This window comes from Ursus arctos, unplaced genomic scaffold (genome assembly GCF_023065955.2).
Source record: "Ursus arctos isolate Adak ecotype North America unplaced genomic scaffold, UrsArc2.0 scaffold_8, whole genome shotgun sequence".
In the NCBI taxonomy this organism is placed as follows: Eukaryota; Metazoa; Chordata; class Mammalia; order Carnivora; family Ursidae; genus Ursus; species Ursus arctos.
The window spans coordinates 23271538-23298543 of NW_026623100.1; the positions used below are offsets into that span (position 1 = coordinate 23271538).

General features: G+C 38.4%; 2 long non-coding RNA genes across 2 annotated transcripts in view; one reads left to right on the forward strand and one right to left on the reverse strand.

Annotated features, from left to right (window-relative positions):
• LOC113245427 (uncharacterized) overlaps positions 1 to 27006 on the forward strand; it is a 427039-nt gene that overhangs the window by 288841 nt on the left and 111192 nt on the right. The window lies entirely within an intron of this gene.
• Positions 1061 to 21839, reverse strand: LOC125283167 (uncharacterized). Its single transcript, XR_007190824.2, has 2 exons — positions 21701 to 21839; positions 1061 to 10359 (listed from the first exon to the last, which is right to left on the reverse strand). It is a non-coding gene; the product is annotated as an uncharacterized LOC125283167 (long non-coding RNA).

A 27006-nucleotide genomic window follows, 5' to 3' on the forward strand; every position in this document is an offset into this window, starting at 1 on the left:
TTCTGGGTCTTTTGTCTCTTCAGATACACTTTAGAATCTGTTGATATCCACAAAATAGTTTTCTGGGATTTTGATTGGGATTGTTTTGAATCTATAGAGCAAGTTGGGAAGAACTAATATCTTGACAATATTGAGTCTTTTCCATTACCATGGGATATCTCACCATTTATTTAGTTTCTTCTTGAAATATTTCATTAGAGCTTAGTAATTTTCCTCACATAGATCTTGTACATCTTTTCCATTGATTTTTATCTAAATATTTAACTTTTTTGAGGTGCGAATGTAAATAGCAATGTGTTTTTAATTTCAAATTCCACTTGTTTATTGCTGATATATAGGAGAGCAACTGACTTTTGCATATTAACCTTATATCCTTCAACCTTGCTCTAATTATTTATCAGCTCTAGGAGCTATTTTGTCAATTCTTTTGGATTTTCTATATTTATAATCATGTCATATGCAAGCAAAGACAGTTTTATTTCTTCCTTCCCACTGTGTATACTTTTCCTTTTCTTTCTTCCTTCCTTCCTTCCTCCCTCCCTCCCTCCCTCCCTCCCTCCTCTCTTTCTTTCTTTCTTTCTTTCTTTCTTTCTTTCTTTCTTTCTTTCTTTCTTTCTTGTCTTATTGCATTAGCTAGGACTTCTAATACAATGTTGAAAAGAGTGGTAAGAGGATATCCTTGTTGTGTTTCTGATATTAGCAGGAAAGTTTCAAGTTTTTCTCCATTAAGTACGAATTTGCTGTAGATTTTTAAAACAGAGTTGAGGAAATGCCTCTATTCCTAATTTGCTGAGATTTTTTTTTTTATCATGAATAGGTGTTAGATTTTTTTACATGCTTTTCTGTACCAATTAATATGATCATGTGATTTTCTTCTTTAGTCTGTTGACAAGAAGGATAACATTTATTGATTTTTTTGAATGTCGAACCAGTCTTGCATTCCTGGGATAAATCTCACTTGGTCATGGCATATAATTATTTTTATACATCGTTTATTTGATTTGCTAATATTTTCATGAAGATTTTTGCACCTATGTTCATAAGAGATATTAGTCTATTGTTTTATTTTCTTTAAAGTTTTTGTCTGATGTTGGTATTAGGTTAATGCTGGCCTCATGGAATGAATTAGAAAATATTCTATTTTTCTGGAAGAGATTGTAAAAAATTGGCATAATTTCTTCCTTGAATGTTTTGTAGAATTTACTATTGAAATTATCTAGGCCTGGTGCTTTCTGTTTGGAAGGTTATTAACTATTGATTCAATTTCTTTAACCAATAGAGATTATTCAGATTGTCTATTTCATCTTTTCTGAGTTTTGGAAGATTGCACCTTCTAAGGAATTGGTCCATTTTATCTAGGTTATTAAATTTGTGGGCATAGAATAGTTCATAATGCTCCTTTATCCTTTTAGTGTTCACAGGATTTGTATTGATGCCCTCATTCATTTCTGTATTAGTAATTTGTATTTTCTCTTTTTATTCATTGGCCTAGCTAGGGACTTACTGATCTTATTGATCTTTTCAAAGAATCAGCTTTTATGTTTTTGCTTATTTTTCTCTATTGATTTCCTGTTTTCAATTTCTTTGATTTCTGCTGTAATTATTATTATTTTTCTTCTGATTACTTTAGATTTGTTTTTCTTTGTCTAGTTTCCTATGGTGGAAGCTCAGATGATTGATTTTAGAGCTCCCTTCTTTTCTAATATATGTATTCAATGCTATAAATTTCCCTCTAAGCACTGCTTTCACTGCATCCCACAAATAGTTGTGTTTTCATTTTATTTTATTTTTTTAAAAAGATTTTATTTAGGGGTGCCTGAGTGTCTCAGTCATTAAGTGTATGCCTTCGGCCCAGGGCATGATCCCAGGGTCCTGGGATCGAGCCCCGCATAGGGCTCCCTGCTCAGCTGGGAGCCTGCTTCTTCCTGTCCCACTCCCTCTGCTTGTGTTCCCTCTCTCCCTGGCTGTCTCTCTCTGTCAAATAAATAAATAAAATCTTAAAAAAAAAAAGATTTTATTTATTTATTTCAGAGAGAGAGAGCACGAGCAGGGTGAGGGGCAGAAAGAGAAACAAACTCCCCGCTGAGCAGGGAGTCCAATGTGGGCTCGATCCTGGAACTCCAGGATCATGACCTGAGCCGAAGGCAGTTGCTTAACTGACTGAGCCACCTAGGCACCCCATGTGTTTTCATTTTAATTTAGTTCAAAATATTTTAAATTTTCTCTTGAGATTTCTTCTCTGACTCATGTTTTACTAAGAAGTGTGTTGATTAATCTCCATGTATTTTGTGATTTTCCAGTTATCTTACTGTTACCGATGTCTACTTTAATTCCATTGTGGTCTAAAAGCACATATCTATTATTTTAAATTTGTTAAGCTGTATTTTATGGCCCACAACATGGTCTATATTGGTGAATGTTCCATGTGCTTGAGAAGAATGTGTAATTTGCTATTTTTTGGATGAAGTAGTCTATAGATGTCAATTATTTCCAGTTGATTGATGGTGGTGTTGAGTTCAACTATGTCCTTACTGATTTTCTGGCTGCTGGATCTGTCATTTCCGATAGAAGGGTGTTAATGTCTCCAACTAAAATAGTGGACTCATCTATTTCTCCTTGTAGTTCTATTGTTTTTTGCATCATATATTTTAATGCTCTTGTTAGGTGCTTACACCTTAAAGGACTATTGAGTCTTCTTGGAAATGAATGCCTTTTCCTTATATAATATCCGTCTTTATCTATGATCACTTTACTTGCTCCGAAGACTGCTGTGTCTGAAATTAACATAGCTACTCTCACTTTCTTTCTATTAGTGTTAGCATGGTATATTTTTCTCTATCCCTTTACATTTAATCTATATGTGTTTTTATATTTAAACTAGGTTTCTTGTAGACAATATACAGTTGGTTCTTATTTTTTGATACACTCTGACAGTCCCTTTTAATTAGTGTGTTAAGACCATTCACATTTTAAATGATTATTGAGGTAGTTGGAGAAATGTTTACCATATTTGCTATAGTTTTTTATTTGTTGCCCTTGTTCTTTGTCCCTATTTTTGTCTTCCATACTTCTGCCTTTCATAGTTTTAATAGAGCATTTTATATGATTCCATTTTCTCTCCTTTCTTAGCATATCAATTATACTTCTTAAAAACTTTTCTTCATTATTTGCCTAGAATTTGCAATATATAACTAACCCAAGTCCACTTTCAAATAACAATATGCCGTTTCTCAGGTAGTGTAAGTACTTTATAATAATAAAATATTCCTAATTCCTCCATACTATCCCTTGCATCATTGTTGTAATTCATTTTACTTATACATAAGCATGCGTATCTATGTAGGTATAGATATATCACACATAAACACATAATTTAATATGTTATTGCTATTATTATTTTGAACAACTGTTACCTGTTAGAGCAATTAAGAATAGGAAAAATAACAGCTTTTATTTTACCTTCACTTACCCATTTTCTATGCTCAGATCCAAGTTTCTGGCTCATATCAATTTCCTCTCTGAAAAATTTTAACATCTTTTGTAAGGCAGATTTTCTGGCAACAGATTTCCTCAATTTTTGTTTGTCTGATAAAATGTTATTTCTTTTTAACTTTTGAAAGATAATTTCACAAATTACAGAATTCTAGGTTGGTGGAGTTTTTTTTGTTTTTGTTTTTGTTTTGCCCTTTAAACAAATTCATTCCACTCCTCTTGCTTACATGATTTCTGAGGATAAAACTAATATAATTATTGCCCTTGTTTCTTTATAGGTAAGGTGATTTTTTCTTCTGAGCTTTTTTGAGATTTGTCATTGATTTTCTGAATTTTGAATATGATGTGCCTAGGTGTAGGTGTTTTTTGTTTTTGCTTTGTTTTGTTCTGGCATTTATCCTGCTTGGTGTTCTCTAAGCTTCCTGTATCTATGGCTTGATGTCTGATGAATTTGGGGAAATTCTCCATCATTATTGCCTCAAATATTGCTTTTGTTCCCATTTTTCTTCTATATTTGATATTCCCATTACACATATGTTAAACTTTTTGTAATTACCCCACAGATCTTAGATATTCTGTTCTTTTAAAAAATTTTTTATTGTTGTAGTCGATGTGCAATGTTATACTAGTTTCAGGTATACAAGACAGTGATTTGACAATTCTATATATTATGCAATGCTTGCCATGGTAAGTATGGTTACCATCTGTTGCTGTACAATATTAAAATATTATTGACTATATTACTTTTTGTTCCTGTGACTTAATTATAACTGGACATTTGTACTTTTTTTTTTTAGTTGTTTTTCTCTCTGCTTTTCCATTTTGAAAGTTTCTATTGTCATATCCTCAAACTCAGAGATTCATCTATTGTGTCCACTCTACCAACTAACTTAAAAAAGGCATTCTTCATTTCTGTTAGTGTTTTTTGAACTCCAGCATGTCTTCTAGATTCTTTATTAAAACTGTCAACTCTCTGCTTACAATAACCATGTATTCTTGCATGTTGTCTGCTTTTTCCGGTAAATCCCTTTTCATAGTTTTTAAAAAATTCCTGATCTGATAATTCCAACATACTTACATTTCTGACTCTGGTGGTTCTTATGTTTGTTTAGTGTTGTCAAATTGTGTTTTGCCTTCTAGTATGCCTTGTCATGTTTTTGTTGAAAGGTAGGCATAATGTACTGGGTAAAAGCAACTGTGGCAAACAGGCCTTTAACAGTATGGTGGTAAGGTGTTGGGGGAGGAGAAGCATTCTATAGTCCTATGATTAGGTCTCAGTTTTTTGATGAGCCTGTGCCCCTGGGCTGTGAACTTCAACAGTGCTTCTCAGGACCCCTATTCTCCCACCTTAGGTGGAACAGGATAGCTATAAGGAGCTAGAGTGGGTCTTATCCAGGTCTGATAAAACCCCAGTAGAGGTTAGGCTCTGGTAAAATAGTTTCACCTGAGGGCAGGCCTTATTAAGAAGAACAGAATGCTCTGGTGTATTTCAAAATGGTTCCTTTTCCCCTACCCCTATTGGAAGCACAAGGAGGTTTTCCTCCGATATAAACCATAAGGACCTGGTCGAGCAACTGGAGGTAAATTTCAGAAAAGTTTGGGGGTCCTCTATGACTGAGTCCTACTGGAGTTTTTAATTCTCAGACTTGTCCACACTGAGCCTCCGACAATTCCTCAATAGCAGTTCAGTTTTTCCTACTGTGGTACTGGTTCCCCCACGTGGAGGTTTCTGCTGTAGTAAGTTGTGATTTTTCTGTATTCACCTGCCTCTCCAATTTGGGGGGCATTGGTTTGTGCTACGAGCTCACTTCTCTGATAAATCTAAGAAGAGTTGTTGATTTTTTTCAGTTTGTTCAGCTTTTTATTGTTAGGATGGAGCAGTGACTTCTAAGCTCTGTGCATGCCAAATGGGAACGTGGAAGTCTAGAAATCTATTTTTCAAGTTGAGTCTGATAATTGGGTTTGGAGCTCATTGACTTTTAAACATTAAAAAAGCAATATGATCTTGTTTCAGAGAAAATCTTTGCGTTTATAAATTTATAAAACAACATAAAATATAAAATTGGTAAAAGTGGAGGCTGTTCTGTTTGGAGTGTGTGTGTTGGTGAGGCAGGGACCCATTGCTTTGTCCTCTCAGACCTTCATCTGGTGGCAGCCCCAAATGCCTTCGTTTAACATTCATAGGGCTTTCTGTAGCCTAGACTAAGCCAATGATCTCTGAAAGCTCTAGGAGGAGAGGGTTGCGTATGTGCACGAGTGTCCTACCAAGGCAAGGAAGGACGGCACCCAAAGGGGCACTGACTTCAGGTATCTGGCCTGTAATTGCCACTGGAAAGTGAAGGGGGCAGGAAGGTGACACAGTTGGAATCGAAGTTAGAAATCTATTTGCTGCGCAAAAAGACCTTTTTGCAATTTGCCCCCCTTTAAAGGTTCCTGCCGGTGCAGGGTATTATTTAGTTAACCCAGCCTAAGGGGATGTTTTAAAGGTGGAGGATTGCCCTGGTGATGAACAAATATGAGAAATAAACTTCCAGTGGGGCTGGGTTGCAGGCTGACTGTGATTTCCTGATGATCTATAACAATGGTTATTCACTAACAGCTGGCGCATGTCTCCCTCAGACAAAGCCACTGGGAAGCGCAGGCGCTCAGATTGGTGAACCAGAACCGTTTCCCTGGTAACCGTTAACTAGCACGTGTTTTATTGTTTCCAACTGCTTTTCCTGGGGTATTTGCAGGTGGTGGGAGATGCTTTCTTAAAGAGGGGTCATAACCTCATGAACTTTCAGATGTTGCAACAAATTGGGGAACAAAACATTTTTTTTTCTCTTTCAAATATATTAAGTAAATCTTATTACATAGCATTTTCGAGACAGATGCAGCCCAACAGTTTTTCTATTTTGCCATTTCCAGATGTTACCAATTTTAAAGTCAGAGTTCCTTTTTAGGATCAGGATCTATAGGAAGGCAATATTAGTGATGTGTATGGCAGCAGTCTACTATTTTGGCTTTTTGGGGGTGTGTTCTGGTTCTATATTTTGCTATAAAGTGGGAAATCAACCATAAATCTGAGACTATTTTTAGCCGGACTTCTAATGGTTCCTTTATTTTGCCTCTTCGTTAATTTCGCTCAATGTTTTTGCCTTTACTGGAAGTTTTCTTTATTGCTTTTAATGCACCAGAAAATTTGTAATGTTGCTATAAAATACAAGACCAAATAGACTAAGACTTGGTCATGTTAGAATTTCCTTCTATATTTATTTGACATATTTTTGAAAGGATCAGTTAATTTCCAGATGGATAGCTCCCTCTTCTGTCTGGTTTCTAGAACTCGCATCTTCTGAAAGATGGAAGATGCACTATGTATCACAGAATTAGTCTCTTGGCTGAAGGTGAACATAGTTACTATCTGTTGAATGGCAAATTCGTGACTGGAATATGGAGGGTGTTTCCATTGTAATTATTTGGTTTAAAATAAAGTCATAAACCCTGTAAGCTGGCTGAAAGTAAATGAAAACATTCTTTTAAGTTAATATTGAACAGATATCCCTGAAAAAAAAAAATGCAGCCCTCATTGATCATTTGAACTCTATGTGAAATACCTGGACTTTGGTCAAATAAGCATTTGTCACCTGATTTGCAAAGAATCCAAACAATACCGCAACTCAAGTCTTCTCTCGAGCCTAATTTCCAAAGCCTTTTCTTGGAAATGTTCTTCGTAGGTTTTCAGACCTGCACCTATTTATAAATTACATCAGTGGAATCCAAATGGTCTCCTCCAGGACCTTAGAATGTTTAAAAGGGTTTTGTTTTGTTTTTTAAAGTACTTAAAAAATATCTTCGTTTCCTTGGGTCCAGTTTAATCACTATAAGCAAGAGTTAGGGTTATGCTCTGAAAATGAACACAGAAACACCTACAACCTAAACTCATAACCATAGAACCAAAAGAGCTAATAAACTATTTATGATGATGAGGGCATGTACATAGAATATTTTTTGGTAAAGATAAAATAAAGTGATAAATTTTGACTGTGGAGGAAAATGTAGATTCATTCAGTCTTAGCCTTCTCATTCCCTCCAGTGGCAGATTTTGGGGGCTTATATGATCTTAATCATGTAAATACATATATGAAATGAGCACTGTTCACAATTCTCTGCTTTGCTTTTGCTGGGGGCAGGCACACCTAAATGAGAGACCTCATTTCCCCACACACAGTCCTATTGGTATTGTGTCATTGTCATCTTAGTTTCATTCAAGGGGTATACAGGATGATTTGAGCATAGTGGAATGAGAATCAGCAAACTATTGATTATCGATATTGGAAGACTGAAGCATACATTTAAACATTTTAAATTACATCCTCATCTCTCAGATAACGCTCCAAGTCCTGAAGTACTACAGGGTAAATCTCATTTGGAATGAGGGATTGTTAGAAATGAGTACACCCAATTCAACCTCCTCTTCCCCAGCACTGAGCCCAGGGAGGGTAGCTGCCTTGCTGAGGGTCCTGCAATGAAGTGGTGACACAGATGGTTTTTCTGGTTCATAGCAGAGTGCTCTTTTGGCCAAACCACACCTTCTGCAGTGATCAGGGAGTTCTTTACTGTTTGGCTGTGGCTCCACAAAGAGGACTGCTGTGATTTCTTCCCTCCTCCCAGTGCACATACTCTCCCCCTACCATTTCCCAGTTTTGCATCCCAATGACTTACTAGCTGAGTGACTTTGGACTAGTTAACCAACCTCTCTGTGCTTCAGTTTTCACTTCTATGAAATGAGGCTAATAATGGTACATGGTTCATAGAATAAATACCAGTGATAGACATGGCACTGTGCCAGCATATAGTAAGCACTTGATAAATATTGGCGATTTTTATTACTATATTTTTCTGCCATTCTTTATCCAGTGTGTTTTGTGGTCTTCATTTAGTCTGTAGCATGCAGTAATCACTTTCTAAAACAAACTGAAGATTGTACCACCATGTTCAATTATTTGAACAATAGTAAAGGTGGAAGCAACCCCAAGTGTCCATACGTGGAAGAATGGATTAATAAAAGGTAATATTTACATATACTGGAATACTGTTCAGCCTTAAAAAGGAAGGAAACTTTGACACATGCTGTAACATGGATGAACCTTGAGGATATTTTGTTAAGTGAAATAAGCCAGTCATAAAAAGGCAAATACTGTATGATTCCCCATATGATAGGTAGCTAGAGTAGTCAAATTAAAAAAGATAGAATGGTGGTTGGCAGAGGCTGGGGAGGAGGGCATAATGGGGAGTTGTTTAATGAGTACAGTTTCAGTTCTGCAAGATGAAAAGAGTTGTGGAGATTTATTGGGCAACAGTGGGAATGTAACACTGCTGAACTGTAGATTTAAAAAGGGTTCAGAAGGTATATGTTATGTTATATATATTTTACCACAATTTAAAACTTTAAAAAATAAACATGACTGAAGGGTTGAGTGCAATTACAGCATATTAGTTACATTAGTCAACCCTGCAGATTCTGACTTCTTGGTCCCAGAGTTCTGGGCCAGTGCTGTGGGTCAGGACTGAGAAGGTTTTGGGGGGTTAAATGTGTGATAGCAGGTCATATCTGTTTTAGTTCTGTTTTCTTCCTCTATGATTGCTGACTTCTTGCCAAGGATGGACTTAATTTCCAGGGCCTTATAGTTTATGGACTCGGATGAAATTACAGAAGCATACGGTCCCCCCGCCACCCCAGACATAAAACCCCAGAGACTTTTCAAAAAATGCAGACACATGAAAAGCAAACTTGATTGAGGAAGTTTACCATTAAAAAAAAAAATGTCTTGGGAGGGTGGTACAGGCTGTTAGAAAGAAGCTTAGAAATCACCTTATTGAGCAAAGCAAGCCAAGAGAGAGAAAAAGAAGAAAATTTCATCTGGGTTTAGGATTTCTTTTCAAAATTCCTGTTTAATTATCATTGTTGTCTACAGAGATGATGAAAACATCATACAGTTCCAGAATAAAAAGCAAGCACAACTGGAAATGAGTTCATGCTAAATTGGCATTTGATCATTTCTTGTCATAATCTGATGTAAAAGTTGTATCCCTTTTATTTCGATTATTGAATTCCTTTTATTCAATTTTAATACCCTTTTAATTTCAATTCAGTAACCTTTACTGAATAGCTACTATACAGTGTCTCAGGAGACTTCTGGTTGGAGTTTAAAAAAAAGCTCAGACCTTTTTAAAAAAAAAAAATTGAAGTAACTGAATATACTGGAAATAACAAGTCATCCTTCCAGATAACATTTCCATTATGATCATGGGACTTATATAAACTAAATATTTGCAGAGGAAAATTTTTCAACTATATTGTAGCAAGACTGTCTTCTTTCAGACACGCTAGTAAGTCACCACACAAGTGGATGGGTCTGCTCAAGCCAGGTCAAAAAAGGGACAAGATGGGTACATTTACAGCTCATCAAAAAGAGCAATGAAAATGCTTAGTAACAGGACATCACTAAAGCATGTCCAGCTATGTCACTTTTGAAATGCCACATTTTAATTTTACTTTGTTATTATGGAACAACAATGGGAAGTTTTACTTTAAATGTTAAAAGTTGTACACTGACATACAATTATTAGCTCATTCAGGCACACTACCACAATCTTAATTTCAGCATCATCTTAATAAAAAGCCTGGGTTTATGAATCTACTAACTGGCCCTTATTGGAATCCGAAGAGGTCAGTAACAATCTGGAAATCACAAAATACGCATGAAGAAAAACATAAGACTTACCAAGAAAAACAGCTGTAACCGCATCAGACAAAAGGCCAGTTTGATGACATTATTCATTCTTTCAGCATCCACTACTTATTCCGACCATCTGAAGGCTCTAGACATAGGTGGGGGGGGGTGGTTTTAATATTAAGAGCTGTGAAAGGTGAGAAACGGACTTTGACAAACACATCTAAACACATCACTATTTCATAATAGAAACATTTTCCTTTTCTCAATATTTCTAGTTGAATAAGTACCCACCACTGCAAGGATCTGTAATAGAAACATTCTTCCCTTTTGAGAGAGCGAGACATTAAGTGCATTTTCAAAGGTTCACATTTAGCTTTTAACCAAAGGCGAACCTTTGGTGGCTTTCCAATCCTTTTCAAGTCAAGAAGCCTTAGAGAGAAACGGAAGTGAAAAAGCTCAGATCTCGGCCTACCTCTTTCAGCCCTTGAGAATTCCTTTTCCAGGTAGTTTCTCAAATAGTGACGCTATATCGGAACCCTCAGTTCTTCTCCTTGGAAGTTATTAAATCAGCAGAGAGACGGACAATAATGGCACATGAAATCTAAGTTTTGTATAGGAAACGGACAGGCAGTCTACACTTTGTTATTCACTTGATAGACAGAGCCATTTTGACAGCCCTAACCTTGGAAACCACAGGTCCTGCTGAGCTCAGCAGGAGTCAAGCGCTGAGTACCATCTGTCAAAGCTTTATTTCCCCCTCCTTCTTATCCACGCCTTTACTACAAGATGCTGAAAAGAGCACTGAATGGAAAGTCTGCTACCTACAGTTAAACTTGCGTGCCTCGCTCGTAACGCTAATGTTGGGGTAAGAAATTCACTCTGCAGTCTACCAAATTTGGGTGAACTGAATTAGGTATGCTATGTCCTTTCTCAATGGTAATCCTCCAACGAAAGCATGGGTTGAGAAACTGTTTAACTGCACTCCAAACAACACACGCTACAAAATTAGGAAATTTCACCTAGTTGTGGTTTTTGCCAACTCTGTGGCTGAAATCATGGATGGCTTGGAAAGTTCTCAGTTCTAAGGATTTGTGTGGTTTTTTTCCCTTAATGTAGTTTAATTAAACCTGTATAACACAACAAATTTGCTTCTTTCCCAAAAATAGAGACGTTAGTGAGCTAACCTTTTGCTTCATAAATAAAATCTCAGAACACATAAATAAAATCTCCCCCTCTGTGTAGCATAATCAACTCTAAAAAATTAACAAGCTAATCATAATAAAAGCAATTAAATCATGCTGCACTTGTATAGAAGACAATGTATCAATTGATAATAAAGGAGTCAGAAATGGCATTGCTTTTAAGTGCTACCAAAATGCTACATGATTTTTGAAGTACAAATTTATTTTATATTAAAAATTTTGTATATTTAATGAGTAATTTTAGGTGTCTATTTGAAATCTTTAAATTTAGAATACCATTTCTAGCATACACAGTTCATTCAGAAATTTAGGAAATTTCCATAAACACAGAATCATAAAATAGAAGTTTTGAATTTAAAAGTTGAAGAAAGGTCATTTTTAGTAGAATTATTCCAAATTGAATTTTTCAGTTAAATTTGGTGCTTAATTCTGACTTATTCTTTATCTAGTCTTTCTTCCCATTTTCCTAAATGCTAAAAAAAATTTAAGAGCCGTGTTATGATAATAATACTATATACACTATATGTACTAGATTTGCTATATTTAGTAAGTATATTCATTGTTTAGTGGATAATTACATTGTTAAGACATTGTAAAATAAGTATTTTAATTAATTGATTATATTTACACAAGGATGTACTTTTTACATTTTATATTTTACTCAAGATGCCATAGGTATGTTGTGCAGAGATTTGAGAGATCTTACATAGAAATGCTTTAAATGCTTTATGTAAAATATTTTTAATAAATTTCACACCCAGAGGGTGATTTTTTTAATTTAAAGTGACCAAGAAATGATTTACTTTGCAATGTCAAAACTAGTTAATAACAAATTGTTTCTAATTATTACCAGATTGAATTTTTGTGCATCAGTTTTGCAAGACACTAAGCTGTACATGCTTTTGTGAATATATGCAGAAATGCATTTGAACAAAGTCTGAATAGGTAATACTTGAGTTGGGACTTGGCCCCTTTTCTGAGCTTCCCTCACCTGCCCTTCCTCCTTGAAGGGGCTGGTCTCATTCAGAGGTTGGGAAGCTGACTTTGCAGGCAGACAGGGTCCCTGCTCTGTAAATACCTCTTCCACCAGCGTGTTAATGTCTGAAATCCCTTCTCCTGGGGGCAGGAAACAACTTTTACCACACTGAGAGAGAAAATTCAAAGGCAAATACCCCCAGGGGAAGACAGCACGTGGATTTAAATTAATCTTGCTGACAGTTATTCTGAGAGCGAAAAGAAGCAGAGCAGAGCCAGAGGGGAGGCCCTCCAGATGGAGAAGAGGTGAAGGCAGGAGAGGCATAGTGGGGCTTCTTCAGGGTTTCACGTAAGGAGGGCCACTTCAAGTGTCCACAGAGTCGCCTTGCTTGGCATCACGCATGTGAGGTTTTCTTGAGTCTCACTGTTACGTTAATTGTCATAGTATCAGAATCTGAGCCTTCAAGGGATGTTAAGGATCGTTTAGTGAAACTCTACATTTATGGAGATGAGGAAATTGAGACAGAGACAGCCCTACCCTATAGTTTATCCAAACCTTGGTTAAAAAGCTGTTTCAATGTGATTTGACTGTATTTAAATCCTTCCAGAGAATTTAACTTAATAATTTGCTTTCCGCACTGTCAGTAACAATTATACCCTGTATTTTATATTTTATGTATATATTTATACTGTAGCTGTTTCTAAAAAGGGTGGAGGCAGGTCCTTCTGTGTACACTGTAATTTGGAGTTTATGAAGTGCTTTTTTCATTGACTTTTTTACTTTCTTAGTTGATCTGGCATAATAGGTTTTCTTTTTCCCTTTTTTTTTTTTTTTGGTGGGAAAGCAGACTCTAAATGTCAGGTTTGTTCTTTCTGTAGTCCAGGTCTACTGGGTTTGTTTGAGCCTGTGCTAACTGCACAGTTCCATGGCAATCTTGAGGAGTCAGATTGATATTCGTTCAGCAAAGATTTATCAAAGACCTGCCATGTGCTAAGAGTTGGAGATACGAAGGAAACCCTCTGCATTCAGAGAGGCTACATTATAGCAGGTAGTGTGGCAATGACGGGACATACAGAAACATGAACTAGACTCAGGCAAATATAAAATTACCACTGCAGTAAGTAGCATGAGGGAAAGAGACACGAAGGGGTGAGTGGGTGCCACAGGGTGAGCTTTTCCTGTGGGACAGGTCTGCAAGCCTCCCTGAGGAAGTGGTGGTGGAGCTGAGGCACCTCGGGGAAGGGCAAAAAGGAGAGAGATACCCAGGCAGAGAGTGCACGAGCCACCTGCGAGAAAGCTGGTGTGAGGGAAGCTTGGAACGCGAAGTGGAGAGAGACAGGGAGGGCCAGACCCCACAGAATTGTGTGGACTGTGCTAGGGATGATGTGGTTCTATCCTAGGGGCAACTGAAAGCAAATGGTTTGAAGAAGAAGTGTGGTGACCTGAGGAGATTGGGGTTTTGAGATGGCCGCTATGGCAGCAACGTGGGAAAGTCTGGGCAAGGGCGGAGCCATGGCTGGGAGGGGCTGACTTGCTTGTTGGACTAGCAGTACCAACCACATGTCCCCACTGCACAGATGGGGAAGCTGAGGCCCAAGAAATGACACAATGAAGCTCTGAGCCCATGTCTCCTGATTTCTAGGACAGATATTACTGGCAGCTTTATCCCACCTTAAAATGTAACACAGATTTCTGCTGTTTAGTGTTTGTGTACTGAAAATGATACTGCCTCAGGGATGTTTGAGGATGCCACCTGAATCCACACCCTTCTAGAGACAGGCAGTCTAGTGTGGTGACAGTGTGTAAGGGTCACCACAATCAGGGAGCTGTTTCTGCCCCCATTGTGACAAGAAAATGGAGAGTTCCCCCCCCAACTCCCACCCAGTATAGTTTCTATCTCTCTGTGGCCTTTTTTATAGAACCGTATAGGTTAACAAGACAATATGTTCATTCTCATAAGAAAACTGCAAGGTACATAGCTTGTATGTGCACTGGAGTTTGAAAGAGGCTGAGCACTGTGTGTTCTGGTATCCTCATCCATAAAGTGGGGTTGATAATATTACTGTTCTCAGAGGACTGAATGAGCCACGCTGATGAAGCTTTCAGCACAGCACCAAGCACAGATGGAGCATTTGGTCATTGTTTATTCTTGTTATCATTCGTGGAGTTCAGGGCCAGATTTAAGGATAACTTGTAATAACTGTATTAGGTCTCATCATTACTACATTTGTTTTCATTTTCTCTTAGTAATACTTATTTTAAAGAAATAAAAGTAATTGAATAAATACTGAAAGTTTAGAAAACAGTCACTTATATCCTGCTTATCCTGATAAAACATGATAGGTTTCACGAATGTGTTCCATTGTTTTCTAGAAGTGTAATTGTCTTGACATAGTATTATGTCAAGAATTATAACGTGCCACAGTTGTATAATCTGCTTTTCCTCCTCACATTATACCAGAATTTTTCATGCTGCTGCCAAGTCTTGGTGAATATCATGTTAAATGAGCAAATGTTCCATAATTTAATTAGCCATATCCTGAACAGAGAGTATTTTGGTTGCTTTCAGGTTTTTTTTCTATTATAAATAATACTGTAATGATCATTTTAGTACATGTAACATTTTCTTCTTTGAGAATATTTTCTTAGGATATGTTTTCAGAAATTAAATGACAAATTAGAACTTGAATATTTTTGTAATATTTGCTACTTACTACTAAATCATGGCCCTACTCTTTTATTTTTAGTTTAATAACTTTATTTAATAAATGTCCTTTCTTTTGTTTGGCTTCCAACCTATTTTTTAAAGAAGTGGTTCATTCAAAGTCATGAGGGTGAATAATGGTAGAAACCGTACTTGAAGTCTTCTTTCCATTATACCTATGATGCCAATAGGAAAAAAATTCTCATGACCCAGATGTGAAAGAGCCATTTTTTAGGACTAGCTGAAGCAGCAGAAAGGGCAAAAATCTAAGATTTGGGAATTTTGAGTTCTGCTACCACCAGTCATCTACTGTTTGACTTTGGTCTTTTCAACTATAACATAGATTCATTGATTTTTGCCCATACATGCTGGGAAGGCTGAGGCTTACATGATGCACTGGAGTGCTCTTGGAGCCGCGTAAATCACTGCATTGGTATAGGGCAGATATTGCTCTCTGAATCCTGAGCCTTGAGTTGCTCTAAGAAGCCGTAGTATAGTGGTGCTTAGGCTTGGATCTGTACAAGAATCATTTGGGGGGGCGCCTGGGTGGCACAGCGGTTAAAGCGTCTGCCTTCGGCTCAGGGCGTGATCCCGGCGTTATGGGATTGAGCCCCGCATCAGGCTCCTCTGCTATGAGCCTGTTTCTTCCTCTCCCACTCCCCCTGCTTGTGTTCCCTCTCTCGCTGGCTGTCTCTATCTCTGTCAAATAAATAAATAAAATCTTTAAAAAAAAAAAAAAAAAAGAAAAAGAAAGTACTTCCTCAACCTCTCTTTTAAAAAAAAAAAAAAAAAGAATCATTTGGGGATCTGGTTAAATGCAGTTTCAGAAGGTCTAAGTTAGGGCTGAGATTTTACTTTTTTTTTTTTTTTTTTTTTTTTTTTTTTAGGTAGGCTTCACCCCCCACCCCCCAGTCTGGAGCCCAGCAAGGAACTTGAACTCAGACCTGAGATCAAGACCTGAGTTGATATCAAGAGTCAGATGCTTAACCGACTGAGCCACCCAGGTGCCCCTAAGATTTTCCATTTCTAACAAACTCCCAGGCAATGTCTCATGCTGTCTCTGCTGGTCCATGGACCACACTTTAAGAAGCTGGCTGAAACAGCCACTCTGAGTGGTTGTTCACTCACACAGGTAACTATGCCCGCGTGCAGAGCACCCTGCCCACAGAGCAATATTAGTAAGAGGAAAAGAATAAGAGTTAATAGTAGTTGGCCAGATGCCCCTGAAGTGAGGTCTAACATGCTGGAGTGTGCGGTGTGTGAATATTGCTGACCTGTTTGTGGAGGAAGCATTCTCTGATCTGTTTCCTCTTGAATGCGGGAGACCTCCTGAACCTAGGAATGTCCCTTTTCCTGAGATGTCATAGGAAGTGGAAAGCAGTAACCTGGAATAATGGAGTAATATGGAAAGGTCCTAGCTTTTATTATTATTTCCCTTATCTGAGCACCAACCTAAGAATGAATTTTTCCATCCTTGTTTCATACTGTTGGCGAGCCCACCAAAGTCCCCTTAAAAGCTGACGGAGAAAATTTGCCAGCAGCAACTTAGAAGCCATAATGCATTGTTACAAATCTCTCCAGACATCTGCTGCATGAAAAGAAGCAAGATCTTGCAATGGCAGAGGGCAAGAGGGCATCTCCAAAGTGGGACGTCCCAAGGCTGCTCTGAGGACGCCCTTTCTCCGCAAGCAGGCTGCCCTGGGAGGCTCCAGCACCTGTTCTTACACGTTCCTGCTGGCTTCTGTTGTTTGCAGTTGCTGTCAAAAGCATCCCAGGAGAGGGCTGGGAGGAGCCTTGTCAGGGAACAAGAAAAGCCTGGAGTGTGGCAGTTGGCCTCACAAATGCGAGGATGTTCACAGTCCCAGTAGGGACTCTCATTTCCCTTTTCACATCACCACATGCCTCTTGTCAAAGGGAAATCCTTTGAGTTTAGGTACTGTGGCAGAGAACATTTCTTTGAAACTCAGGTGATATTGATAGCCTAGTTCCATTTTTCTAAACCTGAGACGCCAGGGGCAGGACCTGGAGGTACACAGCCTTCGGCCTTGTGGAGTTACTGCCCAGAGAGCGGCTGGCACCTTTTCAAGAAGGAAGAAAATATTCCAAGGTTGGAGCACAAGAAAAGTAGCCCACCTGCAAATTTGACTTGAGCCTTGAAAAACTGACGTAACTTTTGAGGAAACATTCAGAGGGAGGATATAATAAGTGTAATTTTATTTTGAATTTTTTCCCTGAAGACCTCCTTGGGAGGACCGCACAGTTCCTTCACTCTGATAGTGCAGGTGGCTCTGTCCTTGAATGTCATTGTAAGTTTGCATTCTAGGACATGTGAACAGTTTTTGATATAATGGAGATACACTTTGGCCATTTTTTTGTATTTATCTTATCATAAGCAGTAGGGAAGTTGGATTCTTGGTCTCAAATTACAGGTTTTTCTTCTTGTTCCTTGATTAGCAGAATCTCAGTTTAAAACTTAAAGTACAGAAAATAGAACAACTTTTAAGGGGATTCTTAGCCAGCAGGTTTTATACAATTAAAAATTAACTCCATAAAAGATACATTTTGGCTAAAAGATAGTGTTTACAGCTTGAAAACGCTGCCTTTCCTTTGCATGAACATCTCTCATCCTCGGACAAAATGAAGTTACAATCTATATTTCAGAATACAACTTATTTATCAAAAAACATAATCCCCATCAGGGTCCTGAATTTTCTTTACTCAAAATATTAATACGATTGTCTTAGTTAAGTTTTGATTGTAATAGAAGTTGTTTGAGCTATGCAGGTTTTCGGAACCTTTAAAAATCTAAATATCGGGAAACTAGTAATGCAAGCTTATTCACTTTATTTAATGGAATACAATTTACATTTAGGAACTATATTCAGAGTAAATCTGCTTTAAGCAAGAAGCAAAAGCTCTGTCTTTGAAATGTTCTTCTCTTTTGTCCAAGTATAATTGTTGGGTTTTGGTTAAACTGATACGTATTAATTCCTTTGGTCCACTTGAGGTTTTATATACATTTTAAAATAGAATAATCTAGAGTGCCTGGGTGGCTCAGTCTGTTAAGTGTCTACTTTCAGCTCAGGTCATGATCCCAGGGTCCTGGGATCAAATCCCGCATGGGGTGGGGGTACAGGCTCCCGGGAGCTCAGAGGGGAGCGTACTTCTCCCTCTGCCTGCCGCTCCCCTGGCTTGTGTGTGCTCTCTCTCTGACAAATAAATAAATAAATAAATAAATAAATAAATAAATAAATAAAATCTTCTAAAAAGTAAATAAAGTAGAATAATCTATAGGTCACTATTTTGTTAGAAAACTATGAAATGTTGTCTTTTACGTTAAAATTAGGTCATGTAGCTATTAAAGAAATCGCTGTTGTTTTCCTTTAGGGTTTTAAAATTCGTTATTAGAATGGTGATATTTTGATGTAGATTATAAATACATGATTTTAGGATGGTTATCAATTGCTCATGAATGTAATATGAATTTAAAAAGTGTTTTTGAAACTGGTATCATTCATGAATAAGGAAATCAGATTTTCAAAATGGCCGGTTTTAGCTGTTGTAGAATCTTGCAGAAGTCAATGTAAAAGATCCATATAATGCAAAGTTCAGAAGAAGAAAATCTGGTTGCCTTCCTCACAAGAAACAGTTGAAATACTTAAGATTTAAACTGTCAGCCTAAAGGCATATGCATTTTCACTCTTCTACAGATAACAGGAATGTCTTCTGCCAGAGGCGATTCTAGCAAGTACTTTGCAAGGCCTCTTCCAGAGGACGGTTGCCCTGTTTCAGCTCCCCCTCACCATCCTTTGGGGGTGGGAGTCATGGCTAAAAGCTTGGTTCTCACCTGACAGCAAATGGGGGAACTCTCCAAACGTAGGGTAATCTGATCCCTTATCGAAGGAGATGTGGAATACTTTCAACTCTTGCCTGTTCTCATGAAGAGGGCATAAACTGCAAGTCTTTCTTTCAAACTTTCAAAGCTCCTCTTGCTCCTTGTACAAGTCAACAGTGGGATATTGACTCAAAACGGGCCTCATCATTTCGGGGAAGGGACTAGGGCTGTTGGATTTTGAAGCATCTGCATCTACTATCCTTTCGTCCAGAGGTGGGAGCACCACAAAGACTTCTGAGTGGAAGCCTGACTGATTCTGGAGGAGAGGTGCCTTCAGATGCGAAAGCCCCAGTGAAGGGATGTCTTGTCTATATGGGCAGCCATACGACCTTCACATTTTTAGATAGTTTTGGAGGAGCTCTGAAAAGAAAGAAATTTTTCATTGTAGGAAAAAGTGCCTATACCCTAGTGTGAACTATTTAAACCAAATTTAGTTTTTTGGTGAAAGTAAAAATAATTTTGGCATTGTACTGCCTAAACTTGTATATTTTTGAAATGCTTTGAAAGCACACGTACTCGTTTGTAAGCTCATGTGGTAAGAGACTTAGAGAAACCTTTCAATATGTTCTGTCAGGGTAAAATCTGTTTCATGGCATTTATTCAGCCTATAGAATAGATTCTTCCCACACAGTATCCTTCCTGGCAATGTGTATGTTGTCATTTATCTGAATATGCTTTGTGGGGTTAAGCACTTCTGGTATATTTTTCATGCCAGACAACCTAAGGAAGCAACAGAGGCATGGCATGATTAAGCGTATAGGTCACAAGATAAATTTACACGGAGAGCCAAGTTTCCAGCTTTAAGCAAATGACTTATCTGTAATGTGATGCAAGTACAATGACTGACCTTTCAAATGTTTGTTGGGCTTCAAGTGTCCGGAACAATCGATATGTACATTATTGTTTATATTTTATGTTCCCGATCCCATTAATGTATGCCTACGGAGTGCCGGGACACCATTAGTTTCTGATACTTCTGAAGCTACTGGGTGGCATTCATCAAACAGAAAGGCAGCACTTATTGACTTGTGACAGTTTTTGAATTTCTCGAGCTCAATGTTTCATGAGCTGCTTATCTAGTTTTGGTAAGCAAGGCTTTTATTGCTCTGAAGCCTCCTCAATTAAATAGTAATGAACCAATTTGTTTAAGGAGAATCTTTAACTTGCAGACTCATTAATTTCTCCATTTGAGTGTCAGAAGATGTGTTCTTGGGCAGGGGAGAACAGAGAAGCTTGATGCAGCGATCGCTGGGTGGGGGAGCTGGGAGTGTGGGACAGTCTCTTGGACAGGTCTCTTAATGTCCCTGAGCCTCTGGTTCCCCAATTGCGAAGAGGGTTAGGGGATCCAGATAATCACTAAGGTCCCTTCCAGGTAATGGACGTTTAACAGGTAATGGAATATCAGTATGCAGATATGTGAGTAGCAGTGCAGCCTTACCAGTAAGTGCAAAACTGAGATGTTTGCAAAGCTGAGATCCTTCAACCACCCTGCGTCCCCTTTGAATAAGGAAATAAGGGAAAGCTGCATTCCTTCTTATTTGCCTGGAACCTAATAGACTCATTGTGGGTGTCTGGGAGACAGGTATTTGTGAAGTAAATATGCCTATAACAAAATACGTATAAACATAAATATACTTATATGGAAATAAATACAAAAATGTATATTTAAATATAAATATACATAAAAACAAATGTAAATAATACCTCACAAATAGATATTTGCAATTAAATGTATATAATTATACATAGGCCTATAATTATATATATGTAAATATATATATATGATATAAAGGCCCCTCTTTTTTTTCCTACTTCGTTTTCTCTCGTTCTACATACCTTATCTTCACCCCACCCCAAAAATGCTCAAAGTGAAAAGTACCACCTGTTATTGAAGCAGAACAGGAACTCTTATTCATTGAGGAGATAGAGGATAGGTACACACTTCTGTATTAATTAACTCTCTCTTTCTAGTGTTTTATTATTGGAGAGTCTAATGACTTAGAATTAACCATCCACGGTCCAATTAAAAAAATCACGAATTGATGAATTGGTTTCTAAATTCTCTGTGTTATCAACAAGTTGCTGCATCACTGAAGCTATAAGACATGTCATCCATTATTAACTTTGATAGAATTAAAAAAGATAAATTAGATCTTTTAGGTAGAAATGAGTTCTCACAAAGGCTTCCCTTCTAAGTGGACACGGTCTCAATTTTCTCTGAATTTCATCCCACTTATTTGTTTGAGTTTATTCTGGTTTCACTTAGATTGTATTGATTGTTTAGTAAACATTAACTGATGATAGAGCCTTCCTAATATGAACAGATAATAGATAATCAGTGTGTAATGCAGTTTAAGTGATAAAATACTTTTGCCAGGAACATAAAACCTGCCATAAGGACTGGAAATGCCTTATTTAAAAAATTAAAATTTACAATGAACATTTTAGAAAGTAAACCTATCTCTTCAATGTACAAAACGTGAAATTTACTTTTAAGACAACAATCCTAGATAGGAACATATACATAAAACATGCTATTTCTAAGGCACATTTAAAGTATAACCATATACCTATAGGAATAAACTAATATCCTTTGAGCTCTTACAGTTTGTGTTAGGACAAAGGTAAAAGGCAATAATAATAAATTCAAACTAACATTTGAAATTTGAGCTCAATAGTTGATTTATTACAGAGGGAAGATGTTCTTACCTTGGCTTTTGCAAAAGTCCTTATTCTTACTATTATTTACTTCTCCAACCTAAAACGGTCTTTTGTTTCATAGCCAGAATCTTATTTTACTAACATTGCCTATTAACAGCTCCAGTATCTGCTGCAACACAGATGTGTTGGGGAAAAAAATGACTTAGGCAAGTTTTTAATACCTCAAATTGGACCCGCCCTTTATCCCACAATCCCTTTTGGTGTCTCATTATTGATTAGACATATGCTGCTTTTTGAAGCCTGGGAATTACCAGGGCAGTGTTTTATTTGACTGTTTATCTCTTTAGCAAAATTGTTGCCATCTCTGACCTTTCAAAAATGTTTATGACAAGGTGTTTGCTGTTAATTGCACACAGGAAGGAGTGAAAAGCCTCCCAGTTAGATCTTGTATTTACCAGAAGATAAGATTTTTCTTGCAAAATCAGCCTTAGAGGAGGCGGATTTGGGTTGTCATTTTTACTTTTACATAGCAATATTGCTTGAGAAAATTACTATTTTCTAATTAGCAGACCTATTAACAGGATAAGTAAAGATATGGCTTTATATAGAGTATGCAATAGCTCTACGGGCCAGAGCTGTTTTCATACCTAGTGAAAATGCAGGAATAGAAGTATAAAATCATAGGCTGGAAAGGACCTTAAAGATCATCTATTTAAATCCATTTTATTTTGCAGATTGCTAAACAAATGTAGAGAAGTTAAGGCACTTGTCTTCTGTCCCATAACCAGTAAGGACCACTTCAAAGTGTATTGACCCCCAACCTAGTGTTTTATTACTGTCTGTAAGATGCAGAGCTCTACATAGATGTGGGTAATTGCTCTGCTTTGGTTGCCTTCCTGGAGACAACAGATTGCTAAAAGTCCATATGGACGGGCCAATTTTGTTTTTTTTTTAACTTACAAAATGGGGAGGCATTCTATATTCTTATAAAGCCCTACCTGATGTGGTCCTGCTCACCACTTTGCCTTCATTTCTTGCCCCTCTCCCCATCGTGCACGATGTCCCACCATACTGCCCTTTCTTCTGTTCCCAGGACGCTCTCATGTTCTTTCCCACCTTGGTTTTTTTTTTCTTCCGTCTGGAACGATCTTCCCCCAAATCTTTCCTCAGCTGGTTTCTAATCATCATTTAGGTTTCAGCTCAAATGCCACTTCTCCAGATAGGCCTTTCTTTACCACCCATTGTAAGTATGATGAAAATAGTAATAGAAGTAGTGAAGCAGCAGCTGATACTGAGCTCTTAATTAATGCCCACTCCATTGTCATATGCACTTGCTGAAAAGTGTTTATTAACTCATTTAACCCTCAGAACAGCCCTATGCGGTATGCTTATTTGGTAGTTGAAATGATCCTGTTCATTTTTTTGCTCCCTTATTATCTTTCTTCCCCGCCACCCCAATAGACTCAGTTCCATGAGAACTGGGACCTTAGCTCTCTCGTTGTCTGCTGTTTTCACCAGGTCTAGGTTAATGCCTGGATCTAGTGATTGCTCAGTAAATACTGCATGAACGAATGAATGAATTTGTGGAAAGGCAGCTGGACAGTGAGAATGGAAGAGGCTGGGGGTTGACTCCCTAGTGAATGTGTGTGAGGAGGATTCTCTAGGAGCAGAAGCCAGACTGATGAGAGTAGGAGTAAGTGAGTGGACACGTCAAGAATAGGCTCAGTTTTCAAGAAGCTTGGCAGTAAGGGGAGTGCGATGCTAAATGGCAGTAGTGGTTTCATGCTTTTGTCAGAAAATAGGAGCCTTCCACCCTTGCAACTGAAGAATGCCCCCTCACTGCTCTTTAATGATACACGGAGACCTGTCTCTGTCTCATTTTCCGACAAAATGAGCTGCTGAAAAACTGAAATAATGGTTTGACCACAGAGCTACTGTCCATCTTCATCCATTTCACCACGAGGGCCCTCCTGGGCACTCCTTTCCCAGGATCATCCTTGGGGCAGCAGACCTTCCCTCGTCTCTGTGCGGTCGGGAAGTCTAGAAGACACACGCAACGTGCCTTTGAATCCCAGCAAACACATCATTCCTCCTTTTCTACACACTCTAAAGTTGCCAAGAGCATTACAATTACTTCTTTTCCTTGATTTTACCCCAGGAGGGAGACCATAGAAATAGCAAGTGGCGACACAAGTGGCTCTAAACCATTCCTGCTTTGGTCTGTGTCCTGCATGGCCACCTAGAAATGTTCCCATTACATTGTTCTGGTTCCCAATTTGTGCAATAAGTCGTCCCTCATCCCCTCGACAGCACTTACTGCCATCAAAAGGAGGACGTGTCAGAAATGTCACATGTAAAAGCTAACTCCTTTAAAGGTGGTTTTGGGTAGCAGTCCTTCTGGTCTCTAATGAGGCACTGGTATGAAATCATGAAACTGCAGTGGGAAGGGACATTTTGTTTTTATGAGGACTCTATTATGAAGTCAGATACTGCTATTACTTCAGGGAAGAAAATATTGCTCTCCCTTCAACTATAGCAAAACATGTTGTCTCTTTCTCAGCATCAATTACAAAGAAAGATTCTCTGCAGAGTTCTTTTCTTTGTGTGTGTGTTCTCTGGTTAGTAATTGGGAAAGGGTAATAATTCAAATGGAACCAGTATTCTAAATCAGAAAAGAAATATTAAGGTTAAAGAGCAAATGTGGCCCATGACACGGTCTGGCCCAGAGTTTCTCAAATGAGGTGCCACAGGCACTCAGGGATTGACAAGTCTTCCTCATGAGCAGGGTTCCCAGGCATTGCAGGATGGGGAGAATTCTTGGTCCTGGGTCACAACTTCCAGTAGCTCCTGCCAGTTATTGTGACACCCAAAATACCCTCACACCTTGCAAAAGACCGGTGGGGGTTGTCAGTATGTCCTTTGGCCATGACCCGGCTCAGGATTCTTTCACGCAAATGCCGGTGGTGCCAGAGGGTGAGGTAACATGAATGTGTTCATCTGGCCCCACGTAAGGGAATGGGAAGTGCGGTGTCTTGTGATTGCTGGGAAGTGTGCATGGTTTGCCTAGAGGTGTTACCAGCGAAAGCTTAATAGATGTTCCTCGCTGCTTTCTCAGTGTGTCTACCTCACCCTTCCTGCCTCCAGCCTTTGCTTTTCCGTCTGTTCCCTCCTCCATCACCCTGACCATTTAACCAGGGTCTGCCCATTACACTGTATTATATACAGTGAATTCATGTTGTTTTTCTCTTCTGAGCTGTGAGCTCTTTGAGGGCTCCTGTCTTATTTTGGCTCAGTATCTCTAGCATCTAATGTAGTACTTGGCACCTGATAGGCTGCCTTAAATACTAGTTGGGTGGGTGAATGAATGAATGAATGAATGAAAATTATTCTAGGTCTTTAACCAATTTCTGAGTTTATGAGGGATACTGATATTTTAAATTTCCCCTTAATCCACATCTGCTGTGAGTCCTTAGGAGGCATCTCTGGGTTTCCTGTAAGTCCTCTCCTGGCACATGGACAAGGGTTTATTTTCATGTCCCTGTGTCTGTTCTGTTTGTTCAGGAGTACACTGGTTTTGCTGCACAATTGGAATGATTGAAACCTGAGATTGTAAAAACTTGTCTCATGAGCTCTCATTGCTGTGCTTTGCCCAGGATCACATTCTGCTTTCTCAGATGTGTGAGGGTTCAGTGACCTGTGATTCTTCGCTACTAGCAATGTGCTCCATTCTTGCTGTAGTACATGGCAGGGGGGGTAGGTGTTGCCTCTGTTCCAGGCAAATCCAGCCCACTTGATGTTGGGTAATGATTTCAGTGGAGGTAAAAACTCTTGCCATTCCAAAGTCAAGACTTTCCAGAGCATCTTCTAGATTCCCTTCCTTCTTACCTTCCCTCCTACCTTCCTAATTCTTCCTTCTTTTTCTTTCTCCCCCACTCCTTCCCTCCCTCCCTCTCTCATAATTCTAATCTGTTCCTTTAGGTTGGAACTATATGAGAAATCAACTTTGCTGATTCTCCACCCTCTTCTTGCCATCTTATTTGACTATAGAGCCCCCGAACAGAGCAAGACAAGTGGCATTCAAAGGTAACATAGTAAACTTCTCCTGTGTCCCCAGGAGCTTAAGCAGGATTTTATGTAGAAAATCTTTTTATTGGTGGTCTCAAGATTCCTAGATGCTTGCAACATACCTCTCTTATTTCCATTCATATTATTCTTTCCTGCAGTGGTTTTAAACATAAAGAGATATTCTTAATTCAAATACTTCTTTTTCCTCACATGGATGCAGTTTGGGGTTTGGTTGGGTTGTTTTTTGTTTTGTTTTGTTTTGTTTTAAGAAAGCACACACTTGACCAGCTGTTTGGTTTCCCACAGCCCACATGCACAGGCCCAGGGTGTTCCCCTGTGATTTTCAAGGCCTGGCTCTCTCCTGATAAGGTCAGCAGCACACACAGTTTTATCCACATCTGCTGTGTTCCTCGAGGTCAATCAAAGTAGTCTCCCTTCTGGGACTAATGGGGATCTCCCGGAGAGAAACAATTATTGCACTCGAAAAATCTATTGATCTACATTGTATGGTTCACCTAGTATTTGGGGTTCAGGGATAGTTTTTGAAACTGGGAGATCAATTCAGGGAATTCAGAACAATACACTAGCAAATACAGACATGCTCTACACTCGCCAGTATTTGCTGCTACTACTGTTAGGGTGGCAGAATGCTGGGTTCATTTGCCACAAAATGTCAACAATGTAGGTCATTTAGCATTATTGACTTCATTGGTTGAAATTTAACTTTATGAGAATTGCATCAAGCACAGTCACAGATCAAAAAACAATCATTGGAATCATGAGTGTTTCTGTTGGTGTGATTTCCCATTTCCCCTTTTTTCTTTGCTTAAATTTGAGGCACGTTTTTGTATCTCCTAACACTGCTCTGGATAGAGATATGAGGAACAAATGACTCCATGCTGCAGAAAGCAAGAGCACTGGGCTGCCAGCCTTTACATTTCACTACTCACACAGTCCATGTTGAAATTTTCAAAAGAAACTTGGGACCAGGACAACATACTCTGTGTTGCCATCCAGATCCAGGAATTGAATAAATAATTAAAACCCTTCAATAAACTATTCAACCCTTCCCCCCACCAAGCCAGTTAACCAGAGTCCTAGTCTCTTATCCCCCTTTTGGAATTGGAAGACCTCAAACTATATTCCAGTCTCAGTCTTTATCAGCTGTGTGTATCTTTGCTCTGCGTTTATACCTGTACACTATGAAAGGTACTGTCAAATAGTTACATTGTGAAAATTAAATAATTCACAAGTTACAGGGATGCTATCTGGCACACAGTAGACCCTTA